Genomic DNA, 14,870 nt, shown 5'->3' on the forward strand with positions numbered 1-14,870 from the left:
TTTTCTCTTTTTTCTTTTCTTTTTTCTTTTTTCTTTTCTCTTTTTTCTTTTTTTCTTTTTTCTTTTTTCTCTTTTCTTTTTTCTTTTTTTCTTTTTTCTTTTTTCTCTTTTCTTTTTTCTCTTTTCTTTTTTCTTCTCTTTATTTCTGTACTGGCTGCATCTGCCTACTTCCATGATTTCATTACCCAAATAGCTGTTGAACTGTACCCTCATATGGAGGGTATATTAAAATATTGAGTGATTTGTTGACTCGGTGCAGACTGATGAAAAGACTAAAGAATTCGAGGAAGGCATATGTTAGTCAACAGGAAAGCTAACTTTGTTATGCTGCTGACAGATAAGTCAGGAATGCTGAAGTGATGTCTGAACTGGGTTTCTATCGAGTTTAAGCAGGCAATTAAAGATATTTGTGAATATTGTAGTTAAGAATTGTCAAACTCTCTGTATCTACCTCAAAAATAATCTCTGTTCTGATGCAAAAATGACCTAATTTCCTCACAACTCGTATATATATATGCATACATGTGTGTGAATATGCATACATACATTTGTATTTGTATTTTTATTATTTTTAATTTATTATGCTAATAATATAGCATAATAAAAATAAAATAGCATAAAAATAATAATATTTTTATTATTTTTATATGTATTTTTACGTATCTCACTATCTATAATGTCTCTTTTGCACTGCCAAAGAATGTAATAATTAAAGAATAGTTTCAGGTCTTGAACTACTGTTGCTTTTGTGGTTATGCATAGGTGAGCTTAAAAACCATAATGAAGCTGAAGGAAGTACTCTCAGAGATTTTTATCATGCCTTCACTATTAACAAAAAGAATGCACAGATTATCTAACCAAGTATACAAAAAGCTGAACAAATCCATGATTTTCAATTGAACTGTTCCTGAGCAGGTTGTTTGTACCTTTCTTTCTTTCTTTCTGTCTTTCTTTTTTCTTTTCCTTTCTAACAATGTGATTAATCCTAACAAAGATGCAAGGTTTAGTTTTAATCATTTTAAATGCTTAAATTAATATGACTTTCTAAAAATAACAATTCTAATTTATTCAGACAGTACAGGCTTTCTGATGTACAGTACACTGCATTCATTTTTAACATTTATATAATATGAAAGTTCTTGCCAGAAGTGGAATGTTACCTTTATTTTTTTCACCTAAAAGTCTATCAATTTATTGTTGGATTCCTGTATTTTCTTAAGCTACTTGTACAAATACATAATATCTTCTACATTCTTCAAATAATTAGTTGCTTGGTCAACTTAGTATCTGTTTTATTTGTTTTTACGGTAAGAACTTGCAGTGATCTATATGTGGATAATATTAAGGAATCTATGAAGAAAGAAGGCCAAGTAAGTTGACTGTTTTATGTCTATGTGAGAAGGATAAATTAAAAAAAGGGGGGAAAAAAACAGGATTTTTTAGTACTAGAAGTAGTTTTTGTTTGTTCGTTTTAATGTAAGCTCAGAGTGGACAAAAAGAAAATGAAAATGACAATGAGAAGCAATCTGGTGCTTGAGCTATATTTAGTCGGTGTCATTAGTGATAATACACAGAATCAAATCATGTGATTTCACTCAAGAGAAGCTTACTCAGAGGACAGGAGACAGCAGGTGGAAAGTGCTTGCTAGAATGAGGATATCTGCATTTTTCATGCTTATTTTCTCTTTCTTCAGCAAATAAATAGCATGAATCCAGATAGAAAAACCAATGAGTAAAGAGACAGATGGCAAAGTATTTTTAGTACTTATGACAGGATTTTCTAGAAAATGTCACTTGTAGCATGAATCATAAACTTTTTACTTGTATATCAACTATATCAATTTTTTCACGGGAAAATAAAGAAATCCTCTGTTTCATATAGGAGTTTTAATCTAAAAAAGTGATTTATTTATGAGAGAAGTAAATATTCCCTTGCATCTTTTTAGCCCCATCCATATGGTGCAAAGAAATTTTCTACATTTCCAGTCTACACTGTGAAAGACCAATCTGAAATCAGAGTGGAATTTTTTCAGAGATAAATGCGTAACTGCTTTTGAAGGCGTGGTCTTGAAGTCTCCCATGAAAAAGAAGTATATTTACCAATGCAAATAATTCACAGAATCACAGAATCACAGAATGGCCAGGGTTGGAAAGGACCTCAAGGATCAAGAATCTCCAACCCCCTGCTACATGCAGGGCCACCAACCTCCACATTTTATACCAGCCCAGGCTGCCCAGGGCCCCATCCAACCTGGCCTTGAACACCTCCAGTGATGGATGGGGCATCCACAGCCTCTCTGGGCAGCTGTTCCAGCACCTCACCACTCTCTCTGTAAAGAACTTCCTTTACTTCTTTTTTTTGGTTTTGTTTTGTTTTGTTTCATTTATATTTGTATATTGTGCATGTGCTCGTTCTAATTATGGATATACTTACATAAATACATCTACTGAGCTCATTACTAAATAATTACTGTACATCATTACAATACATTCAGTGAACAGCCAAATACAGGCATCATCAATTATTTGCATTTCTCTTAAAAACAGTGAAACATTTTTAATGTTTGTATCAGAATTGTGAGGAAATCCGGGTCGAGCATATTGAATGTGGGCATGTTATGAAAACTTATGGCTGAAAAAATCAATATTTCTATTCTTCATGCATTCAGGTAGGAAAATATCATCATTGTGAAATAAAAGAAGTCCACGTTCAGGAAACATACAGAAAAAGATCTGTCTGGAAATATTCTGATGGAAAGGATCCAACTCTTCATGAAAAGAATTGTTGTGCTCTTATTTATTGAATGGCCTGCTTATAGTGTCAGAGCACCCACAATACCTGGGCTGTTTAGTGAAGGTTAGAGGAATCTCTTTTAAGACCATTTTTTTCCTCTGCTGTAATGCAATTCTTTGAGGAGTGTGGTATTTCTGTTTGATGGTGCATCAACTCAAAGTTCCCAATTGCAGGATTGATTTGCACAGAAAGAACCAACTTCTGTGCTAGTCCCTATAAACTTGCTAATCCTGATGCTGGAATTATTAGTGATTGCCATCCTGTTTTCTCAACTCTCTGCAGCTTTTGCACATCATCAGGTTTTTATATGAAGGTTACTGCAACATATCTGGAATCATGCTATTTGGTATCAAATGCTGTCTGGAGCTCTTTGACATTTTTTCTGCAGTGAGTCTGCGGTGACCCATGGAGATACTTGATTTAGCTCCAATACAGGATAATCAGAGTAACTTAACGTAAGATAATTTACTTTTGTTCCTGAGTGTTGGATAGGTTTGACTGAGGTTATATTATAGCCCATTCTCTTATTATTTTCTTTTTGTTATATTCTATATACTTACACAATTCATAAACTTAATCTGAAACACAATCCTTGCTCTGCACGTAAGCAAAACAAGACAAACGAAAACAAAACAAAACAAACAAAAAAAACCAAACAGTGTCAAAGTCTTCTGTGAAAAAAATGTCATGAAAAGCCTGCAAATGTCATTAATCACATTAATCTTGACAACAGTGAGGGAAGGATTTTACTCATTTTCTTTTAGTTCTTAATAATGGATAAGGTTATTATTAGACCTGTTATCAAATGTGTTCATAGAAGGTGATGGCTGCTGACCTTGAAGTCTTTGGAAATATATATATATATGCTGGTTTTTTTTTTTTTTTCAAATCCAGGAAAAAAGCATTTTCCATCAAACCTCAATAACATGGTAATGTTTAAAAGTGTCACTCTGTGTAGATATAATTTTCTGAGAAAAAAGATCCTTTTAGAAAGTTAGGATATCCACTTTATAGGCAGTGCATTATTTGTTGCAGAAAGTCTGGAAATGATGAAGTTGTACAGGAAAGCAGAAAGAAAAAAGAAAAATAAAATCCAACAAACCTACTTCCCTTCAATTCCCTGAATAAATCACTCCTTAATAAGTTCAAAGGCAACGTTCCTCACTTTGACAAAGCTTTAAAATACACAGACTTGTTCCCGTATTCCATGCACACTCAAGACTCCAAGGGTCAGAACTGTGTCAAACAATGACAACAAAAAAATAGTGGAAAGCTTTTATATATATTTTTCTGACATGAAGCCAATGCAATTCAATACTGACAAACTCATGGTGTAGGAGCTTGGTTGCCAATAGAATAACAAATGTAAAATGAATTAAACGTATCTGACTGTGAAGATTGAAAGTCGTCTTTGCACATATAGATGTGCTGGGTAGGCAAACCTTTTGCTCTTCTTCCCATGTCTAGTGTCAACCTTTTATTATTATTATTATTATTATTATTATTATTATTATTACTATTTGGCCTTGTCCTTTTAAAAATCCTTTGACTTTCTTTGTTCCTTTTTTCAGTGTGCCCTTTCTTTTTTATTGAACAGTTGACCACAAGTTACGTAATATACAATCTGAGGGGCTGGTAGAACCTGCCAGAGAGTGTTTGAAAATCCACAAATCACTGAAATTCAGTATGCTTTTTAACACACTTTTAGACTAAAGGCTGAATTGAAAGACAGTCTTACAGAGTTCTGTGGTTCTATTTTTATTTTCTTTACTGTGACGTAATATGGAAAATAGCTAATTTAAATATATATATATGCAAGTGTTTACTTCAAATTGATGTTGTAGTTTCAAAGCTAAACTGTTTTTCTTCCTTCTCAGAAGTTATGACTACCATTTCTTTCAGCCTCACCATACCCCACTTGGCACTTCACATGTGGTAGCTTAATTCAGACGTAATTCAAAACAGAACTGTTGTATGCACTGAACCAAATCTTTCAAAATCTTTGACAATAATTCTGATAATAATTAATTTTAAATCTCTGAAGCTGTGAATAGTTATTTAAAAAATCTTGTAGACTAGCATCACATCTCTCTGATGATGGTATTACAGTTTAGTAATGTTTGTAGTATATAATTATTATTTGAATAATACTATTCTCATGTTAAAAGTTAGCGTTGATAGAGAAACTGCAATTGTCACCACATTAGCGTATGCAGGTTTTGAAAGAGAGTAATGAAAATATTTTGGCTGAAATATGTTTTTTAAGAGATACTGGGTGCCCTTTTAATATGTATGTTATCTGAAAATATTTTGCATGCTTGTAGGTCGTAACAGAAGAGAAATAACACTCTGAAAATACCACTGACACTGATTCAAAATGATACAATCTGTTTAATGAAAAGCTCTCCCTTCCTCAGCGTTTGCTTTATTTGCTTATTTATTTTTCCTGAGAAGAATTCTATCCGTCAAAGATTTAAAAACAGAATAAATACAGGCAGTTTACTTTTAAAGTGTGACACTGAGTACAGATGCAGTGATTTTTTATATGAAAACTAGGTAATGTGTGTTTCTTATCCCCTTAATTCTGTGCATTAGCCTCCAAGTGTGAAATTGCCACTTGTATAGCTTTTTTGAATAATCATTGTGATATAGCAATTGGTATAATGAATTCCATCCTATTTAATGGCTACATAATTAATACTTAGATGGTCTTGATAACATAACATAGCTGTAAACAGGGAAATTGTTTTGGAAGCCATTTCAGAAGGAGAATGACAAGCTTTGTTCAAGATACCAAATTCTGACTGATCCTTGTATTGTTCAACAGAAAATCTGGTTAATTTGCTAATTTTGAATATGTGTTATTACAGAAAGTTTTGTGTGCTTTTGTAAGGCTTGTACTTGGTTTTCCTTTCAGTTAGCAATTAAGAAATAAGATGTGATCCCCAGTTGATATGTACATAATATGCCAAAAAAACTGTATTGCACTTACTTAAACCAATCTAAGATTTGTTTTCTGTAGCCTTTAAGAGCTAAGCTAATGCATTTGGCAAAAAAAAATACTGTAACAAAATGAACATTTTGTTGAAAGTAATTGATAAGCTTGAAGCTTGAATGTTTAGTCATATGGCATCTATGTTGGTTATAGCGAAAGTGGCTAAAAAAGCTAAAAAACAACCAAAAACAAAAAAGGAGAAGCAAGAACTTGACATTTACATTGGCAAAATATTATTTTTTCCAGCTTTTTTATTATACATTTGTATGAACAGATTTCAATAAAATCTTTACATCTAAACTGCTATCAGCTTTCTGCAAGGTAGTCTACAGTGGTAACAGGCAGAATGCTGGGTTACATCTGCTGAACAAAACAAACGAAAATCAAAACAAAGAAAACAGCATCAAACAACAACAACACCAAAACACAAAACAAACAGCAACAACAAAAAAGCTTTTTAAAAAAGATTTTAAAAAAGTTTAAAAAAGCTCCCACTTTTGTTCCCATTTAATTTCAGTTTATTTTGTCCATGTCTGCATCCATATGTACAATTATGGTGTAACAATTTGAGAGGTAAGCAGCCTTGCTCTGGTGATATCACTAAACCAATTTTCATTCCACTGATTGCAAGAGAAATTGTGTCCAGGTCTCCATCCAAGTCTCACCTTCACCTGTCCTTATGCCCTGTTTTTCTGTAATTGAACAGATGGTTTAAGGGCTGAGTACATTCTGATAAGGTCTGGTCTGCAAAAGGAAATGTATAGAAAAGTCAACCCTGTGCCTTTCAGAGATACACAGTGAACATTCTTGGACTATCCACATTGTGAACCACAACATACAAGGAAAAAAGGTGGAAAGAGGAAAAAAATCAGTTTAAAGAAGACAAAAGAAAAAATCAAGCCTCATCTAACTTCTATATTTCAAAGCTTGAAACTAACACAAATAAATATCTCACACATCTTTTTATGTTGTAGTTATCATTAGAGGAACTGTTCTGCATGTGACTGTGGTTTTGAAAGACTCTTACCTAGTGTGTTGGAATTTATTTCAATTTACAAGCCAGCATTACAGAAAAATAACCCGGTTCTGCTTCTAGTGATGGTTAAACCTTTGAAACAATTCATATTTATCCATTTTTGGAATTGCATTATTATTTATTTTAAATTATTTGTTTGATACAGTCGCTCTTGCAATCTGGAGGATAAACAAACAAACTAAAAAAAACCCATACAAATCCTACATGAACAAACAAGCAAAATAAGTAAGGACTTAGAAATGTTAAAATTCCTTATACTATTAAGGATTTGGGGTATTCCTTACTATTCAGAATGGATCTTTTGCATTTTAAATCATAATCTATCTTAATCAATATACATCTTCCCATTGAATTCAAACAACTTTTGTGTCCTGCCATAATCTGTGTGAAACTGAAATTAAAGGCTTAAGCTAAGAGACTGGATAAGTGCTATTTATCCATTTTGGATAAATAACAGTAACATACATGTTTTAGAACTTGAAGTTCCTTGTGTGCCATGGAATAACCCTTCATTTATCAACCCTCTTTTATTACAGAAAGTTCAGGTGCTGTTCTGATGCTTGCAAACATTACACAGCGAAAATCAATTCAACTCAACAATGCATGACAATAAGATACTTTGAACTTCAACTGAATGGGTTGATTCAGAGACCTTTGAAAGGTTAGGTTATATTAAAAGATTGAACCTGAATGACAATGCAGTAACAAATGCGCTGATTCTGAAAAAGGAAAAAAAGACTCTGAACAAGTATTGATCAGCCTTACTTTAAGAGGGACTGTGTAGCAATGGAAAATTGCACTCACTTACAGATCGGTGCAGAACCTTTATGATTCCTTTTGTATAAATGAAATGGATGACATTTGATAACTGCTAAATTGGAATACTATCTATAAAAGTAATTTTTAGGAGTATATGGCCTAGTGGCAGATTGCAATAAGTAAATGGGCCTTATATTTGAAAAGAACAGCATAAAGGAGTTAACAAAATACCTGCTAACCCAGTCAAAAGTTAGAAGAATCTCAGCAAGTATTTTTTTTTGAGTATTTTGACATACTTTTCATGTGGTCTTTAATTTCATGGACAAATGAATTTTTCAGAATGGTTGGTTTAGTTAATAATGGAAAGCATATCACAGAGTACTGGAGCTTAAGTTGGAAGACACATCTGAATATCACCTAATCAAATCACTGCTGAATGGAAACTCCACAGTCTTCCTAGGCAACTTGTTCTCATATTCACCCATCCTCACAGTTAAAAAACAGAACCTTTTTTATATTTAAATAGAATTTTCTGTGTATTGTTTTATTCTATTACTAGGAATCACTGGTTAAAGCTTTACTGCCACCTCCATAATCAAGTACTTGTACACCATCTCCCAGGCTTTCTCTTCTCCAGTCTCAATAGTCTCAGATCTCCTAATCTTTTGTTGTATGACAGATGCTCCAAATTCTTAGTAATATTTATGGTCCTTTGCTGGACTCTCTTATAGTTGCCCCACGTCTCTCCCATACTGGGGAGCCCAGATCTGGACACAGCACTCCAGATGTAGCTTCACTAGTGCTAGGCAGAGTGGAATCATCACCTCTCTTGATCAGCTGGAAAATTCTACTGTCTTATGCAACCCCTGAGGCTGTTAGCTGTTCTTTGCTCTTCGGATGCATTTCTGATGTGAAATCAGGGCTTTTTGTCTATCTATCTTCCAGCCATTAGTGGTGCCTGGGGTTATTCCTTTTAAGCTATATAAGATTGTTATTGGCCCATTTCTCTAAACTGATGACAGCCCCCAAATTGGCAGCACACCCCTCTGGTTTATCAGGCACTTGTATTAATTTCAGTATCATCTCTGAAACTGATGGGAACTTTTCTATCATGTAGGTCATGAGTGAAGATGTTGAAAGATGCTAGCCTGAGGACTGACCCTTAGGGTATTACAAGTTACTGACATCCTAACTGACATATTATTCATTTAATCAAATACAAGCTAGAGAAAGTAGCTTCCCAATGCTCTCTTTATTATAGGTAAGTAAAATCACAGAGAAGTCATAAATAATTTAAAATATTTTATCAGATTAATACTATTCAATCAGTATTCAAGTCTACTGTGTTAATTATTTGCCAGCTGATAATAGCAGCAGTTGTTTCTTAAAATGTCCAATGACTGAATTAGCATATTAACTCTAAGAATGTACTTTAGCACACTAGTGACAATTTTAACAAGCCACGAATATGGAGCACCAGAAAAATCCCTATATATCCACAGTTACCTATTAAAATATGTTATGTATAGTTACAAGTATACATAATTGCATTCTTACTTTCATTTAAGAAAATAGAAGACTTTACCATCTAGCAAAGGTATTGTGATCCAATAATAGAAACATTATGATGTTTACTGAGAGACAGCAATCAGGAGGTGTGCAAAAACAAACTCTATTTTGAATATGCATGATTGTCATCTGACCAAGGCACAAATAACTAAAGCGGTAAAGGGCTAATCATATTTATAGTAGCTCTGTTAGTGATGTTGTGATGGTCAGAAAAGTTAGGAGAACTTTTTGAACACTGTATCTTGCTTTTGAGTATATTCACAAAGCTTTCATAGAATCATGCCATAGAAAGGCTTGAGCTAACAGTCATCTAGTTCCAACCCTCCAGCCATAGGCTGCCCAGGGTCTCATCCAACCTGGCCTTGGATGTGTGCAGGGAGGAGGCATCCATAGCTCTCTAGGTAACCTGTTCCAGGGCCTCAGCATTCTCTGAGTGAATAATTTCCTCCCTAATACCTAATCTAAATATCTCTTTTAGTTTTAAACCATTACCCCTGTGTAATATATGTCAACACTATGATCCTGGATACAACGTCCCTTACCAACTTTATTTGTTTTTGTAGAATCTCAACTCTCTCAGCCTCTCTTAATAGGAAAGGTGCTCCAGCCCTCTGAGCATCCTCGCAGCCTCCTCTGGACCTGCTCTTATAGGTCCAAATGCTTCTAACGCTGGAGACCCAAGAGCTGAACACAATACTGTAGGTTTGTGCTCACAAGAGTGGAGCAGATGGAGACGGTCACCTCCCTCAACATGTTGGTCATGCTTGTTTGATGAAGCCCAGTGTACAGCTGGCTTTCTGGGATGCAAGCACACAATGTCAGATCATTTTCAGTTTTATAACATGGAAGTGTCATAAGACTACTTTTTTTCACAACATCGAGACCTTATTTTTTTCTTGTGGAACTGAGGCTTATCCAATTTTTTGCACATCTTGAGGCTGTTTTGCCTTGAAGAGGTGCAGTATTTGCTATTATTTACCACGTAACCTCTGGCAGTCAAGTTTAATATACGAGCAGATGCTACCTTGACAGTTTTCTACTGTGATTGCATTCAGAGACAGAAACATATTCTTTCCTTCTATTTATTAGACTTCTTGCAATATTCATGCCCTGGACTTAATTCCTGTATATTTGAAACGTATCTTCAGACTGCCAACAGCTTTTCAGAAAAAGATGTAGAGTTAACAACTTTCGTGAAGTGATTTACTGACACACAGTTATCCCACTTAAAATCTTTGTTTTGAGAAATATGAATTCCAGGCATTTTATTTCCCTTTTTATTGTAGGAGAAATTAATTCAACAACTAATTTAATTAAAAAAAACTGTAAACAATGCAACAGCTATTTCTGTATTCCAGGATTTTTTACAATTTTTACATTATTTTTTAAATTTTTTTTTTTTTTTTTTTTTTTTTAAATTTCCATGAGCCGCATTACGGAAAGCTGTGGGGTGACATAAATTTTAATTTCATCTCATTTCTAATTAATTGCATTCAGTAATACAAGGTCCTTTCATTATAATGTTAATATGGTATTCTCAAAACTAAGGTAAGATTAGGTATGTCATGTTCGCATTTATTTTAATAATGCCTCTGTTGAGTGTATCTAATCCTGGGTTCCCAGGACATTATATGAGCATGGCATATGATGTCAGTAAGTTAAATTCTCTGATGTTAAGAGCAACATACCCTACATATCAATAGTGCATCTGTGGAGTTCCTTCTGCATTGCTGAATAGCAAAGTATTGATATCAGTTTTTTAAGTTCTTGTAAACAAAAGGTTGTGGGTTTTTTGTTTGTTTGTTTGTTTGTTTTTAATAGATGCCATAGTACTCTGTCTCCTGTGAAAAAGGATGGGAAAAATACCTTAAATTTTTTTATTGTGCTACAAGTATTTCTGAAAATAAGTAAAAACTGTAGAGATCTCATATTTATGTCATTGTTAAATTCACTAAGTAGAATAGCTTTCCTATCAAGTACAGATTACACATTTACTCATTGGAACAATGTTCTGGAGAATATTTCATATGATATTTAAAACACTGAAAGGTTCATTGTTTTCCATGTTAGTCATGCAGTGTCAAAAAAAAAATGACATTGACAGCTCTAGGAAAACAAATTTCTGCAATCAAATATGTCCACATCCTTAGTTCATATGCAATTCAAAGGAATTCAAGTATGCTAAAGTTAAGCAAAAGCTTAACTTGTGAATAGACATGGCTTTTCTAAATAAGCACATATTCTTACCTCTGAGATTGAGATTACATGCTTGTAATAGAAGAAATCTTAGTTTTAGTGGTAGTAAAACAAAACTATAAAAATCAGATAAACATAATTGAGTATTAATATCTTCGCATCAGTCTCTAGTTACAGACTGTGAGTAAGAGCATGTTTAAATTAGACACAAAATTTTAAGTACTAATTTTTTAAAAATTAAATTAATTAAATAAATGTATGGTTTTTAAAGAACTTGTCAAGGATGTAATTTAGGTCAAATATTCCTTAAACTTCCAAAATATTTTTTTACAATATAAATAGCAAAACAACATACAGGTAAAACATTGCAAAAAAAAAAAAAAGTTACACGTTGCACAATTTTTATGTACTGCAACTATAACTATTTAACTTGGGGAAGAATTTCTACATGCAGAGGGTGGTCAAGCTTTGGAATGGACTGCTCGGAGAAAAGGTGGAATCTCCATCTCATTTAAGTTATTTAAGGACATGGCATGAGAACATGGCACTAAGGGACACAGTATAGTGACAAGATGCAGTAGGTAAGATTGGACTTGATCTTGAAGGTCTTTTCCTACTGAGAGGATGTGATTATATTATAATTAATGAGGCCTCTCTGTATTGAGTTGTGCTAAGTATATTTTTAATATTATACTGGACAAAGAATTACTGTTTGTATTTACTTAGAATGTTAAAACATTAGCTGGACTACCACAGATTTCTTAGCTCTTAACAATAGGTCCATTTTGCCTGTGACAGTACTGTGACATTGTGCAGCTCAATTAGCACATTGAGCTAATTGTGTCAGCAACATTTGGGCATAGTGATTCTCCAAGAAGTGTAAAGGATAAATCATAGTGGTTTGGCTCCCACAGGATCAGAAGCACAAGCCTCATCTCTTATCATACCACTACAAATTTACTTTTTACCACATACCCAACAGTGATCCCTGCCGAGAGTAGGAAAGCGGTTAGATACACACTTTTAGAAAACATAAATGTAAATAGACCAAATGGGAATAAAGACAGGAGTCTATTTGTTCCATTTATTAAAAAACAAATAGAAAATTGGAAAGCGTTCTGGGCAGTAAAATGGCCTGTATGACAGTACATTTTTAGGATAAAGATTGACGCTTCAAACATGACACTGGGAATCACCATGAATCTTTCACTCTTCTGAATTTCAAGACTGAGTATCAGCTGATCATTTGCCAACTCCACTGCTCATTTCCTAAAACCATGGGATTTAAAAAAAAAATGAAAGTCAGATCAAACACTTAGAACTAAGTCAGAATAAACTAGTGCTTTTCCAACTAAAATGTCATAAAATGGTTCAAACACTTTTGCAATTTCTGTCACTTCATGTGAAAGATTTCTGAAAAAGTAAAATAAACTACTAAAATGCACAGCTCCTCCAAACAGATTAAATCACTTTCTAGAGAGGAGTAGTGAGTTCTTCAGTAGTCATAGAGAGAAACACTGGAAATTCTCACAGGTTTACTTACTAAAAAATTATCCAAACGTTTGATTTATGTATTCAGACGGCATCACCCATTTATTATCTATACCAGCTAATTTCTGAGCTGCATAATTTCTAAAGAAGGACTGGCATCTCTAAATCATTTTGAGAGACAGCCAACATACTCTTCAGATATAATCTCATAGTGGATTTCTAGCAAATGCTCTGGGTACCAAATTTCATACAGCTGAATTGTGTAAAGAAAGCATCTAAGAGAAATTTGCAAACGATAAATTACATTTTTCCACCATTTATGTTATAGGACATAAACCAAGAGCTTTAGATCGTGCTAAAATAGCAACATCCTTAACCTTGCTAAATTCTTGATATGGAAATATGAAGAATTAACAATGTGGCCCTCAAAATAAGTTTCAAGGTCAAATATAATATCAAAATTATTCAGTGAGAAAGCATTTTTATATCCCCAACAAATGGTACCATAAATGCCATTTAGCAGGCAATGGGCCAAACAAAATCAATTCTGTTTTAAACACCAACTGTTAGCAGACATTCAACACTGAATATGTGATAAATACCCTTCCAGATCAGAGATAAGCTTATCTAAGTCATCATGAATCGTTTGATATACCTATCGTATTTGGATGTCATCAGCATAAACACAGTAATTAAGATCTTGCTTATGGAATAAATGACCCTACAGGGTGCACATACTCTGAATGTTAAACAGCATAATCTTGCTATTTAGAGTGTATGGTAAGATTTCCAGCCTTAGTATCATTAAAGAAACCTATCACTCATAAATGAGACAAATTCCCCTACTAAAGCAGGTTCCCTAGAGTAGGTTGCAGAGGAAGGCAACCAGTGGGTTTTGAATATCTCCAGAAAAGGAGACTCAACAACTGCTCTGGCTAGTCTATTTCAGTGCTCTGCCATTTTCAAAAATGTTCTTTGTGAAGTTCAGATTGAACTTCCTGTGTTCCATTTTTTCCCTGTTACTCCTTGTTTTGTTGCTGGGCACCACTGAAAAGAGCCTGGTTCAATCCACTTGACTCTCATCCTTTAGGCATTTGTAAGTAGTGATAAAATCCCATCTCAGTTTTCTCTCCAAGCTGAACTATTCCAGGCCTCTCAGTCTTTCCTCACAGGGGAGATGTTCCAGTCCCTTAACCATCTTTGTATCCCTTCGCTGGATTCTCTCCAGTAGTTCTCTCTATTCCTTGCTATGGGAGGCCCAGATGTGGCCTCACCAGGCAGAGCAGAGGGGAAGGATAACTTCCCTCGACCTGGTGGCCACACTTAATGCACCCCAGGATACCACTGGCCTTTTAGGCCACAAGGACATACTGCTGGTCACAAGGCCAACGTGCTGTTCACCAGGACACCCACATCCTCCACAGAGCTCCTCTCCAGCAGATCATCCTTTAACCTGTACAGGTGTATGCAGGTATTCCTCCCTACCCTTGCTGAACCTCATCAGGTCCTACTCCCCCAACTCTCCAGCTTGTCCAGGTCTTGCTGAATGGCAGCACAGCATTCTGGTGTGTCAACCACTCCTCCCAAATTTGTATAATCTGCAGACTTGATGAAGGTGGACTCTATCCCTTCATCTAGGTCACTGATGAAGAAATTAAACAAGACCAGCAAGAACACCAGAGTACAGACCTCCAATTAGATTCTACACCACTGTTCACACTCCTCTGAGCTCTGTCAGTCAGCCACTTCTCAGCCCACCTCAACATTCACTCAACTATCCTAAGCTTCTGTATGAGGGTGTTATAGGAGACAGTTTTGTAAAGCCTTGCTGAATTCAAGGTAGACAACATCCACTGCTCTTCCCTCACCCACCCTGCTCTCCCTTATCTACCCAACCAGTCACAACATCACAGAAGGTTACAAGATTGGTTAAGTAAGATTTTCCCTTGGTGAATCCACATAGACTACTCCTGGGAACCTTCTCTTCCATTTGCTTGGAGATGACATTCAGAATAAGTTGTTCCATCATC

This window comes from Centrocercus urophasianus, unplaced genomic scaffold (assembly GCF_019232065.1).
Source record: "Centrocercus urophasianus isolate 14NV4802_14NV808 unplaced genomic scaffold, USGS_Curo_1.0 seq_18, whole genome shotgun sequence".
Classification (NCBI taxonomy): domain Eukaryota; kingdom Metazoa; phylum Chordata; class Aves; order Galliformes; family Phasianidae; genus Centrocercus; species Centrocercus urophasianus.